This window comes from Seriola aureovittata, chromosome 16 (genome assembly GCF_021018895.1).
Source record: "Seriola aureovittata isolate HTS-2021-v1 ecotype China chromosome 16, ASM2101889v1, whole genome shotgun sequence".
Lineage (NCBI taxonomy): Eukaryota > Metazoa > Chordata > Actinopteri > Carangiformes > Carangidae > Seriola > Seriola aureovittata.
In genome coordinates, this window is record NC_079379.1 from 12,020,815 (window position 1) to 12,034,599 (window position 13,785).

General features: G+C 40.4%; 1 protein-coding gene across 1 annotated transcript in view; it reads left to right on the forward strand.

Annotated features, from left to right (window-relative positions):
• The first annotated feature begins 8,521 nt into the window (after positions 1–8,521).
• Positions 8,522–13,785, forward strand: part of trps1 (trichorhinophalangeal syndrome I) — a 256,734-nt gene continuing 251,470 nt past the window's right edge. Inside the window, exon 1 of the mRNA XM_056400058.1 lies at positions 8,522–8,720. The gene's annotated coding sequence lies outside the window, so the exon portion shown is untranslated. The remainder of the gene's footprint in view (positions 8,721–13,785) is intronic.

Sequence of the window (13,785 nt, forward strand, 5' to 3'; positions counted from 1 at the left end):
GTCTGTTTTTTGACAAATACATTATTCGAATGTTTAAAGCTGCTTAAACTGGGGGTGGGGGGTTATTTTTGGTTTATTTAACATATATTTGATGTCTATTGCCCTTTCTTTGTTCTGTCCATCCATCACTTCCGTTCCTGCCTCTTGCCTGTCTTTCTTTCCTCCCTACTGTTCTGCCGTCTTGATGTCATCAGATGATTTCTTTTCAAATTCCTTATACAAACATTCCTTGTTCTTCCCTTTTTTTGCACCTTGCTTTCTCCCATCTTCTCTCATGTTCTGCCTGTTTATTTCTTTCTTTATTTCCTGTATTGTTGCTGTCTTTTCATCCCTTCGCTTCTTGTTCTTTGCGTCCTCCCCTCAGCCCTGCTTTCCTCCCATACCTGCCTACCTTTCTTGATGTCATCAACCTCCAGTATACTTCCACTGATCAAAAGGCCTATACACTTTTTTATCCTTTGACATTGTTCCCTTTTATATTTTGCTCTTTGCTCTCTTTCCTCCTCCCTCCCATCATTCCTCCCCCTCCTCCTTCCTTCCTGTCTTCCAACCTTCTGGTCTTCCCTCCTGCTTTTCTTCCTTCCTCCTGTCTGTCCTTCCTATTTCTGTCTTTTTTTTCAATATTACTTTTTCCTTTCTTCCTTTCTTCACATTGTTTATTTTTATTATGCAACTCTTTTCTACTTGTTTGTCTCATTCCTTCCCAGCTTCCACCTACTGCCTTCTTCCTTCCCTCCTCCTTTCCTTCCTTCCCTCTTTCCCTCATGCATTGTTTCCCAGTGATTAGGCGGTGTCACGCTGAGGTTTCTTCTCACACACTGCCACTCTCCCACAATCTCCCACACTCCTCTTTTTAATTCCTCACATTTCTCCCTCGTTGCCCCGCTTTCTCACCGTCTATCTGAATCTTTAACCTCTTTCAATCTGTCTCTCTGAGTCACTCTCCGTCTCTGTCACTATTTCTCTCTCTCTGTCACTCTCCGTCTGTCTCGTTCCATCTTTCTCATTCACTCTGTCGGTCTGCAGCCACCCTCGCTCTGTCTCTTTGTGATTGAGTGAGTTGAGAAGTTAGTTGGATACCCTTGTACTGTCCACCAAGGTTAACCGAACACACACACACACACACTGACCTCTGTGTGTACATCATTTCATTGGCTCTTAAGTCTTTGCGCTCTTGCTGCTATTTGACATGCTTGGCTTAATGTATGGTGAATATCTATTTTCACGCAATTACTTTTTGTGTGGCTGTGCAGGTGTGTGTTTGCATGATTGTATGCATGCATGCGTGTGTGCCTGTGTGTCTGTGTGTGTGTGTGTGTGTGTGTGTGTGTGTGTGTGTGTGCGTGTGTGGATGTGCGTCTGTATGTGTGACTTGCTCATTTAGATTGTGGACCGTATGAATTTCCATTACGCAGGGTTGACAAGGAAATGGCCCAATTTTTAATTGGTGAGGATTCGCCTGCGACACAAGGTCATTGGCTGATAATATGTCAATTATCTGTCACACAGCTGAGAGAACAAGCAGAGATGGAGAGAGAGAGAGAGAGAGAGAAAGGGGGAGGGGAAAAGAAGTGGAGAGGAGAGGATGGACATAGCCTCATTTGACTTGTCAGTTATCTATCCCAGTCGTGATCCATGAAAGGACCAGGACCCCCCGAGACACAAACACACACACGCACAAGGCAAAGTCACCTCCAGTCACAACAGCAGGAACTCTTCAAAGCACCAGTCAACTTGGTTTCTAATGCTGTCTTTCCCCTTTGATTTTGTCCACATGCAGGTTAAGAAGGTTGTTTTTATAAGCTGAGGAGATGCAGTATATCGCGGGTTTTAATTTCATGGCTACTCATTAATCTCCATTAACCAAAATCATTTCATCATTTTCAAAATACCCTCAAAATTTTCAGACAAAAAGTAAAAACAAAACAAAACAATGTTGCTAGGATAGGATGAGCAAAACTGCTGCTAATACTGAGCAGTCAGCAGGTGTGCTAGGTGTCCTCGTCAGTGCTGTCACATCCACGCTGGGAACGTGTAATTTTCTTTACTTTCAATCTTTCTGTCTGTATCGCTCCTCCTCCTCACCAGTAAATGTCTTGTCCACCGGCCGGTTGACTCAGCGTGACAGAAGGGTAATGCATCAACTGTCCACAAGAGATGAGAGAAAATGGAGATCTAATGATGGTTACATCCAGGTCACCATCGGCACATTGTCTGTCACTGTGTCTCTCATCCCTGTCAGAAAGTGTTGACGGATCAAGCATTTTTAGGCCAGTTGACTGTCTACATTTAAAAGTAAAAATGCCTAAAATGACTTGGCATTTAACAGTAGGTGGCAGCAAAACATCATTGCTGCAACTATCAGTTATAAAAGAAAAAGAAACAGAAAAAACTTGTTTTCCACACTTTTGCACAGCTCATCTTTGGCATTAGCTTCTTCCACCTTTGTGGCTGTTTTTTTTTCCCCCAGCAATTGTGTTTGGAATTTATTTGCAAATCGTAAACAAAGAAGTTGATTGAAATTGTCCTTCTTTACCCCTTTTTCTTTCTTTCTTTCTTTCTTTCTCTCTTCCTTCTCTTGTGTTTTCAATGATGCCACTCTTTGGCTATGCTGAGTCATCACTCAGATGTGACCTCAACACTTTCACAGCCCACTGGCCTCCACACTTATGTCTGTTTGTGTGTGAGTAAAGCTTTGACTGTTTCCCTACTTGTATATCCTCCCATCCTTCCCTTCTCCCCTTCTAACCTACACTTCCCTCCCTCTTCTCCCAATCTGTTCATCATGACGTCTGTGGATGGAGAGACTCCTGTCGCCGTGGTGATGCCGTGACGGGTGGATCATGGTGGAAAGGCACAACGGAGGGGCGAAGGGACAGATGCACCGAGCGAGAGATGGCGGAGAAGAGATGGAGAGACATCTGATGTTCTCTCGCAGGGGTAGCCATGAGTATATTTACAATCTGTAAACACACACACACACAGACACACACGCACACAGACACACACGCACGCATACAAACACACACACGCACTCACACACACACTGTTGGGAAATGAACACAGGGGAAATCTGTACCCTCTCAAACAGAGAAAATTAACACAACAGGAAATTGGTTTCTGCTTTCTGTGAAAATGTGACAGTATATCCCTTGATAAATGATATATAACTGATATGTGTAATTTATTTAGCTACGAAGGAAGATGGTTAGGATAGAGAATGAGCTGGAGAGAAAGAAGTAAACAAACTCTAAACTCTTGAATTCCTTGAGCAATTCTTTAATGTCAAGAGTTTGAGAGAAGATTGACACCACTCTCATGTCTATCCATTAAATATAAAGCTAAAGCAAACAGCCGGTTAGTTTGGCTCAGGACAAAGACTGGAGACGGTGAAACCTGGCTCTGTCCAAAGGCTGGTGTGACAGTTTTGCACCACGTACACCTGCCATCCACTCCGACCACCTCCTGGTGACTCCATCACTGTTTATGCATGTAGTGCTTCATTCATGAAAAGAAAAGATTGCCTCTGAACGTAATCCAGACTTTCCTACAAAATGTATTTGTTGCTGCAAAATACAGGAGACAGGGTCGGTCTCGGAGAAGAAACTTCCTGGAGTCTCTGCTGTTTGACTGACAACTGTGGAATAAACAAATGAAATATAAAGTGTTATTAGTGAGTTTGGACAGAGCCAGGCTAACTATTTACCCATTTCCAGTTCTTCCGCTAAGCTAAAATAAGATAATCTAAACTAAACTAAGCTAAACCAAGTTAAGATAAGCGAACCTAACATAAACTAAGCTAAGATAATTGGCTGTGGTCTGTAGTTTAATATTTAAACAATTTTTATTTGAACAAACGATCGTTTTTCCCCAAATGAACTCTAACAAACTAACTAACAAACTCACACCACACACACACACACACACACACACACACACACACACAGACACTTTGCCTTTTTTTTCTTTTTCCACTCTTGTACGACACTGACAGACTGTTCAGGCAATCGTGCCAACCGAGAGATCAAACGCCATGGCAACGAGTGGATTCTGTGATCACTGCGGATACGGTGAGACAGCCGACCACTTTGTTGTGTCCATTTGCATGTAGTAGCCTGTATGTGTGTGAGTGTGTGAAATGTTGTGATCTCAGTTACCATGTTCATTTCACTGTAGTGGAATCTGAGGAAGTGTGTGCGTGTGTGTGTGTGTGTGTGTGTGTGTGTGTGTGTGAGATTGTGTTTCCTTGTGTGTGTGTGAGAATGGATTTATGCTTGATTGTCTTTTAGTGTGTGTGTACGTGTGTGTGTGTGTGTGTGTGTGTGTGTGTGTGTGTGTGTGTGTGTGTGTGTGTGTGTGTGTGTGTGTGAGTGATTGTGTTTTTCATGTGTCCACATGTGTGACTGTCTATGGCTGAGTGTCTCCCCAGGCTCTTTTCTGATAGACCACTACTGGGTGTTGTGGAGATGAAAGGGATGCTGGGAACTCATCTCACGCTATGAATCCTGGGTAAGTAGCGTGTGATGTGAGTACATCCTCATCACTCAGTGAAAGAAGGCTTTCATCCCTTATCTGTTCTCTCTATCAATGTCCCCTCTTTCGGTCTACTCTCCACGTCCTTGCACCCCTTTCCTTTCTCCCTTGTCTTCAGTATGTCTTCTTATTTGTTCTTTTGCTGTATTTCCTTTTCTTGTCTTTTCTTTTCCCCGCTCATTCCCTCTCCTACCTATCTCCTTCTCTCCTTTTCATTCAGCTCTCCCTCCTCTCATTTCCTTCCTGCTCTGCTTTCCATTACATTCAACTCTTCTGAATTCTCCCTTCCTTTCCCCTTTAATTTCCTTCCTTTCCTTGTGTTCCCACTGCTTTTCTTTCTTTTCTTTCTTTTCATTTCCTCTCTTCTCTTCTCTCCTTCTTCCTATTTCCATTTCTCTCCTTTATTTATCTATCTTTTCCATTTCTCTTTTACTCTCTCCTCTCCTCATTCCTTTCCACTTTCCTTTCCTTTCCCTTCCCTCTACTGTTTTCTTTTGTCCTTCCTTTTCCCCTCCCTTTCATCTTCTGTCCTTTCGTTTCCTCTTTCCTTTCGTTTCCTTTCGTTTCCTTCCTTTCCCTTCCTTCTTTCCTTTCCTTTCCTTTCCTATCCTATTCCTTTCCTATCTTTCTTTTTATTTCCTCTCAACTCTTCTACATTCTTCTCGTCTCCTGTGAACATAAAATGATCAAAGTGCCCATTCCAGCCATGACAGTTCAATTTTACCAGAGCACACACACGTCTACACACACACACACAGTCCTGCACGCACTTTTCAAAGGGTGTACCTGTGGTCAGCGAGACTATATGTGTCTAGATGGCAGACTTGCCATTTTTGTATGCCTCTGCTTAAACAAGTTGCATAAGTCAAATTTCAAATCTTCCTGTTTTGATTATTCTTATAAAGAAAAGTAGATTTGACTTTGACCTTTTCTAACCTCAGACTTTAAGATTTTATGGACAAAGCCTAGACAAAACTTACTCTACAAATGGCCACAAAGTTACAGGCTTAATTCACTGTCTCAGGCCCTGAAGCTGGTCATGAAATAGAAATAAAAACAAATATTACAAAAGACAATATATGGAAAAGTTTTACTGGAAGCAGAAAATAACTGGTAACTGGTGAAACATGGTTTAACATATAACAACCAGCCTTCCAAGTTTGTCATGACTCTTCCTGGCATAAGGTTGCCATGAATCATGTAATCAATCACTTTATCCAGATATGACTTTAAGGTGCATCATACAAGTTGAATCCCAGAGGTGCAACTTATAAAACAGGCAAGGGCCCCAGGCTGTTAGAGGTCCCCGAGGGCTGACAAACTTTACCCTTTATAGCAATGTCTCAAAATACAACTCCTTCGCCCTTGAACAACCAACAGATGATTTGCAATGACATCTAAATAGGAAACCTCCCTAAAGGGGCCCCATATGTGATTCCCTGGATGATTTGCAATGACATCTCAGGAGCGGTGTTGCCAACTATTTTCAGTAATGCCTGCACATGCATATAAGATTTATTTTTCAATCTTAAGATAATTAAATTAACCTAAACTCAATGTAACTATATAATGAGCTATTTTTTTCAAGCAGCTCCCCGATGTGCATCTAAATCTAACACTTTAATATAAAAAAAACAGTCTAATGCAGACTGTTGCATATGTGTGAGTGAAGTCATGAATAGAGCACTGGAATGAATTCATGATTGTTAACCTTGTCTGTTCTAACAAAACAAAATCGAACTTTGATAGTAAAGATAAATCATTTAGAAGAAAAACAATGGAGATCAGTGATTGGTCATTAGGTACGCCTATTCATAGCTCATTCGGGTCTCTGTCTGGCTGGTTGATTGGTCGACTGAACCAGCTGCTGCTTTGTCCCAGTCACTGAACCCTGTCAGTCCAGAGAGCCACATCGAAGCCTATTCACAGAGAAGAAGAGGAGATAAGGGTCTGTCCAAAAAGTCGCTATATATGTCACTAGCTGCCCGAAGTGCTCAGTCGGAAACCTCCCTAAAGGGCCTTTATGTGTCGATGAGCACTGGCCATATAATGTGGATTATTTACAATGTGCCCACATTGAAATTATTTAGTAATTTATTTAGGTTTTTATTGTTCTTTATAATCTATATTTTGAAAATTACAAGATTTTTCATGTTCTTTCTACATATACAGAAGATGACTGCTTGTTTTTTTCTGACCAACAGTCTAAAACCTAAAGATATTCAGTGTATAAGAGATATAATAGAAAAAAAGAGAAAAGAAACAAATGTTCACATCTGAGATGCTGGATACAGCAAACGTCTGCCATTTTTTGCTTGAAAATTTAATTGATGAAAATAGTTGTTGGTTGATTTTTGTTGATCGACTAATCAGTTTATCGACATTCAGCTCTAAACTGAATCAAAACTTGATTATAAGCAAAAATAGAGACTGTGATGTGGGAGTTTTTCTAACTGAGACACTTTTGACAGAGACTTCTGCGCCGACTGATAAACTGGACATTTTGTCAAAGTCCATCACGACCAGTGGACCTGACAGTTTTCTCACAGATGGCAAGGATTGCCATGTTTATCTCATAAAGATTGAACCACTGTCATATAAATTTCTTGTTATTTATATTTATATTGAGTTGTGATGCCCATCTCTTGCACCCGATTCATTGGGTTTCTTCAAATCGATAAAACAGCACATATCTGGATTCTAATGTGTGGTAAATGTCAGTCACTGCTAAAATTGATATGTGTGCATTGCTATAATTAGGACTATATTTTGCACCATTAGGGCTTTTTTCACCTACAAAAGGTTCAGCCATTTCTAAACTGTACAGAAGGCATGGCGGGAGAGACTGAGGCAAAGATACTTTGTGAGGTGAAAGGGACAGGTGCATGCAGCTGCTCTAAAAACAACAGGAAAACACCTGCTGATGGAGGCAATTTAGGTGCACTGTGAAACCCTTAGTGTCGCCTCATTACAATCTGAGTTGTAAGTCAGTCAAATCTGAACACACAGACATGATACACATACAGATGGTAAGGTGCTGGGTCACCACGTCGCCAGAACAGCGTCAGTGCACCTTGGTATTGATCCTACAAATCTTTAGAACTCTACTAGATACTAAATATTCCCTCATTTGGTGTTTTGATGATGGTTGTGAAACATGTTGGTCCAGAATCCCCCATAGGTGTTCAATTGGACCTGGAGACTGCGAAGGCCATAGCATATATTTAAAAGGTTGTAGGCTACTTATCACACTTGCACATGCTTTTCTTAAATGTAAAAATATATAATGTATGTCTAAATTATCTGTGTATCTGTCCATGTATAAACTGTATAGGCCTATGTTTATTTTTGTACATAGGTCTGTATTGAGAAAGAGATCCCAATCTCAATGAGACTACCTGTTTAAATAAAGGATTTAAAATATGATTCACATCGTTTTCATACTCATCAAACCATTCAGTGACCCCTCGTGCCTGGTGTTATCCTGTTTCTCCCCTCAATTTTTCAGGTTTTTCCTTCAATTTGTCACTCATCTGTATTTAAAGATTCAATGGGATTTTCACATTGAAAGTTTAAAAATACGTCCAGTGTCCATCGCAAATAAACCATAGAAAATCACAGCAAAAAAGACATTCCCTTCACCTCCAGAACTTGCCTGAGAATCATCAGGTTTTTTAAGTTTTCTTCATTATCGAAGAAATTCATTGATAGTTTTCAGGACATTCAGAACAAAGTAAACATGAACTATTCATAGCGAGTTCGGCAAAATATAATTTTAAAAACATGCAATGTACTAAATGAATGAATGAATGAATGACTGAATGAACTAACAATAAATAAATAAATAAATAAATAAATTTAAAACGACTTTTACAACGGTTAGGCTGGTGCTCGGCGCTGATTGGGTTATTTTTTGTCAGTCAAATCTGGCAACGCTGATTGGTCTGTGAAGCCAGGTGTAACTGACGTCTCTTGATTAGCAATTAGACTTAGCTAATGCTAGCTAAAGACTTAGCCTACTCTGAAACTGGACTTGATCCGCAGCAAAAACGTGGACATGACAGATTCGGACAGTTAGCCGAAATATGAATGGAGTCCTGTTTGGTGGAAGATCTCAAGTCCATCCGAACAGTATTGGACGTCATTATTGAACAACTTTGCACCAGAAAATTTCCACCATGATACCGGTAGGTCTTATCTTTCCTTGCTCAGTCTGTGGGTCTGTCGCGCTACGTCTGTCTGTGTGAATATAACTGTATTGTGCAGTTGCTAATGTGGTAATACCGCTTGTAATAATGCGCACTGTCCCTACACATGCACGCGGCACCGTGGCCAGGGTCAGCTGGAGCTTTGCCATGTTTGCTCTGTGGTTGTTGTTTGTAGCCTGAGCAGGTCTGATAGTTGATTGTTGATCTTTCTTCCCTGCTTGTCCTTGTATCGTTTTCTTTTATGATGAGCAATAAGTTTAAGTACTTGCAAAAGTAATGTTGAGTGGGCTATTCTTGCATCACGTTGATAGGAGGCCTGCGTGAGTCACACTGATCGGTCTTTAGTTGTGATCTGTTTCTGAGTGATGCGTGGCCCTACTCCACCACTGGTCTGCACTTGTATCTGACTAAGTGAGAAGCTTTGTACACAGCTTTTACAGGTTTCTTTACTTTTATTCTCCAATTGTTGAGCAGCAACTGCAAAGGCTCTGTCTCCTTGTAGTGTTAGTCGTGACCGTGGGACATACAAGAGAGATTTGTTGCTGGGGCTAAGAGACCTAGCAGCTGAGTGCCAGTGAATAAGGTCTGTGATATAAGATGGGGTCAGACCATTAAGAGCCTTGAAAGCAATCCGCAAGGTCTCAAATTGAATTCTAAAATGAACAGGGAGGCAGTGAAGAGAGGCTAAGACTGGGGTGATATACTCACACTTTTTAGTACCAATCATCCTTGCAGCTGCATTTTGGGCCATTTGCAGGTAAGTTAATGAAGACTGCGGAAGGCTGAAATATAGGGAATTGCAATAGTCCAGTTGAAGCAATGAAGATGTGAATTACTTTTTCCATATCATGGAAAGACAGAATTGGCCTGAGTTTTGGAAATGGTTCTTAACTGATGGTACCTATTTTTAACAAAAGAACTGATTTGAAGACGGAGTCAAAGGGTGAGGTGATCTAGCTTACTGGTAAGATGGTTTCTGCACATAAAGGGTCCAAAGATAATCATTTAAGTTTTGTTACGGTTTAGTTGAAGGAAATGAATTGCCCCCCAGCCTTTTATTGTTGTCGAAAAGGTCCAGGAGAGGCTAAAGAGAATTCTTAGATTTTAGTGGGAGGTACAGCTGTGTGAATCATCAGCGTAGAAATGACAGGAGATATTATACTTCCTAATAATGTTTACCCTTCACGTAGTTTTCTTTTGTGTGTGTGTGTGTGTGTGTATATATATATATATATATATATATATATATATATATTTATTTTCTACGCTCACAATAATTTGGGATTTATTTGGATCTAAAGTAGCTGCGTTGGGCTGCTCCAGGTCAAACTCCAGGGCTGCTTTGCCTCTTTCATTTTATATTTTCCAATGCTGTCTTTTTCTGCCCTCTTACATCTTTCAAATGCAAAACACTTGCACATCCACATGCAAATGTCTGCTCCTCACAGGTTGTTATACCTTGTGTCTTGCAGGCTTTGTACACTTATTCAGTGTCCTTCCACGAGATATCTAACACACCGTGTTCATTTTAATATGCGTGACCAGTTACACTCCAGCACTTTAAGATCAACAAGCACACCCGCATGCATATTTTCTGAAGAAAATGTGGCTTCTCCAGGTTGTTTTTCTTTCCTCATCCGTCTCCTCCGCCTCCTCTGTGTCTGCACTCACTTGTCTCTTTCTTTCCATCTTTTTCCCAACCTGCCATCCTCATCTTCCTCCTCTGTTTCTCTGCGTCACTCTCTCAATACTGATATATGATGCAATGAGACAAAACGTGACAGTCAACTTTTTTCCCCTTACGCTGTTCCCATCAGACCTGTCTCTTCCTCTTTTCCCTTTTTGGTTTCTCTGTTGTCTGTCTCCCCCTCCTCCCTCTTTCCCCTTCTCCCCTCATCTCTCTTCTTCTTACTCCTCCCTTCACTCTCCAGAGTCCTCTTCTTTCCGTCTGTTTCATTAACAAGATTTATCTTCTCTAGTAATTACAGTATATATACACACACACACACACACACACACACACACACACACACACACACACACACACACACACACACACACACACACAGAGACTCACTTCCTGACACTGCAGTACCACTTTTCTACCAGCCAGGGTCACTGTTGCACTGATGAAAAGAGGGAGGGGTAAGAAAGTGAGTGAGAGGTGTGTGTGTGTGTGTGTGTGTGTGTGTGAGAAATTGCTACGTGTGTGTGAGTCACGTCCACGGCACGTGGATGGCTCCTTGATATGATCACACTGACATAATTTGACAAACACCATCCACACTGAATAATGGCATTCTGATAGTAACCTCCTTCCTTTATTTTCCAATTAATTTATATTTGAATCCATAATGCAGACTCATACTGCCTTAATGCCTTACTGAAGGCCACGACGCTGTCTGTGTGTGTTTTGTATATGTGTGTAGATAAAAACCATCAAGGTCTCTGATATTCTCACTGTGTGCAAGTACTTTAGATTCAGAACAAAAGGCTTTATGACTGCAAATATTTGCACAGTAGATGAGCTGGATGAGGCGTTAATGGAGACTGTTTTTTCAAAAGTTCAACATTTATCCGTCTCTCGCTCCGTTAGCCCACAGGCCTATGACCTCCGATATCATAATCCCTCTAAAGTAATGGGCCCTGCTGCTGACAGAGCCTGATTGATGCCGGTTTTCCCTCCATGCGGCACTAGCTAGCTAGTTGACATTGACAGAGTGACTGACAGAGAGGTTGACAGAGTGACAAAAGCAGAGTGACTGGCGTTCATCATCGTAATGTTTCTGACTGACACAAAGAGTCAGTGGATGATGTGTTTTTAAAAAAAAATAGTTTCCCTGCCAAAATTACACTTTTTTTTTTTTTTTTCTTACAAAGGTTGAACTATGTAAAAGCCTGTTCCTTGACAAGGTTGAATTTGGCAGCTTCAGTGTATCTACTGTATGTATGTTTTACATGGATAGAAAAGCTCTGTACATTAAGCAAATGACAACACAGAGGCTTCACCTTGTCTCCATATAGCCTTTTCTCTTGCTGTTTAATATGAATAGCCTATTCGAATGAATAGTTTTAAGTTTCAGATTCTCTATGGAGCCTCATAACAATGAGCATAACTTCAGTATTGTACAGTTTTAGTTTTTTTTTGTTGTTGTTTTTTTCGCATAAACTAGGTACAGTTAGGCTATTGTGTAGCTAATGTGTTCAAAACTGGAGGGAGGTTTGCTCAACTGTACATGCACAAGATGTTTTAATTGTGGGCAGTGAATATAACCGTCAAATGTTCTCCTGCCTCTTTGCAAGTTTGTGTACTTGTTTTCTGCTTACATACAAATAGGTGTAATTAGATATGCATTCAATCTTAGATTTTTAAACACATTTTCTTGTGTACTCTGATTTTCCCTGTATTTTTTTTTTTTTCTTTTTATGAAAAACAGCTATTTTCAAACCACCATGTGCACACTTCCTCCTGCTTGCATCATGCAGTGGTAGACTGACAGATGGGTCGGATTTTCCACACAATCCGAGATCACAGCAGTGTTGGGCGCCTTTTGGGTCATGGAGATCAGCATGTCATATATAAATAACATGTAGCATGTCACTGTGGTTTTACAGTGCCACTCTTTATTTATTTATTTATTTATTTATTTATTATGTTTATTTGAGTTTCATGTAAAAAAAAAAAAAAAAAAAAAAAAAAAAAAGATTCTGTCGTATCTGCTTGTGTAAACAGTAAACAGTGTACACCGTTTAACCAATGCACTAGTAGAACTTTGTTTTTGTGTGTGGTTTTTTTTTTTTTTTTTGATAAATGTAAATGTCACACATGGCTATTATCAGAACTTATCAGGACAACTACTGTACTATATGTGTTAATGTTTCACATGCTTAGGATGAGGCGTTTGGTATATAGACTAAGTAAATAATATACTCTTAAATATCCTGCTCATAATATATGTGATACCAGAACTAAGTACCTTTTTTGATGCCCTAGTTTGGGCATATCAACCAATGACTACATGTTATGGCTGAATGAAATGCAAAAAAAAAATCATATTGCGATATGACTCATGATTATAGTGGGAATGGTAATTTTTGCATTTCACTTTAACTGAATAAAAATGATGATAATGTGATTTTTGCTGGGGTCTGTACCAAACTAGCATGTTCCCTCACATCTGGAGAATATGATTTGTAGGCCAGGGCATTTCTGTAGCACCACGGTGCTTCGATTATGGTATGTTGTGGCACATTTGACCTTTTTTATCAAAAAATTGCAGCTCCTGCCATTTGGATATTGCACTTGGCCATATTGTGAATTTGATAAAATTTCGATTACTTTCAGTTCATCGCAACTACACATAAAGATTGACGACATGACAGATTCCCAAAAGTGAATCCAAAACATCTCCATCGCCCCCTGGTGGCTTGCCGCAGTATATGTCAAATACAATTTTCCCAAAGATGGTTTCTGTCATTTTAGGTAGTTCTTGTCACAATGGTTCAAGTGTAAATTTTTCTGATAAATTTGGTTTTCATTGTTGTTTGATGCTATAAAAAAAACAAAAGGAAAAAAAAAAGGAGGGCTCTGACTTCATGATTGACAGCTATGATTGACTCTCAGTTGAGTTGGTTGGGTGTATGCGTGTGACCTCGATACTGTGGCGCCACCCCCTAGTTGCTACTGTGCAGACTCTGGCTCCAAATTGGATTACCAATGCAAGATGGCAGGGCCTGTATCCGGGATATTTTGGGTTTGCTTTTGTAAAGTGGGAGGATGTTGAGATGTGTCGTCCGTGTTTATACACAACATGTTGTAACCCTTTAGTGCTCAATACATCAGTGTTACATGAAGAACTTTGTTTCGGCACTAAAAATGAATCGAGGTCCGAATGGTGGTGTGTGTGTGCGTCAGACGGCCTGAGTGAGAGACACACACATTCATATTTGCACTGTGTAAATGCAGTGATAATGGCAATCTCTAAGGAGTGTAAATGTTATTCTAGTTTGTTCCGTGTGTCTTTTTTATTTGAGTGCGTGCGTG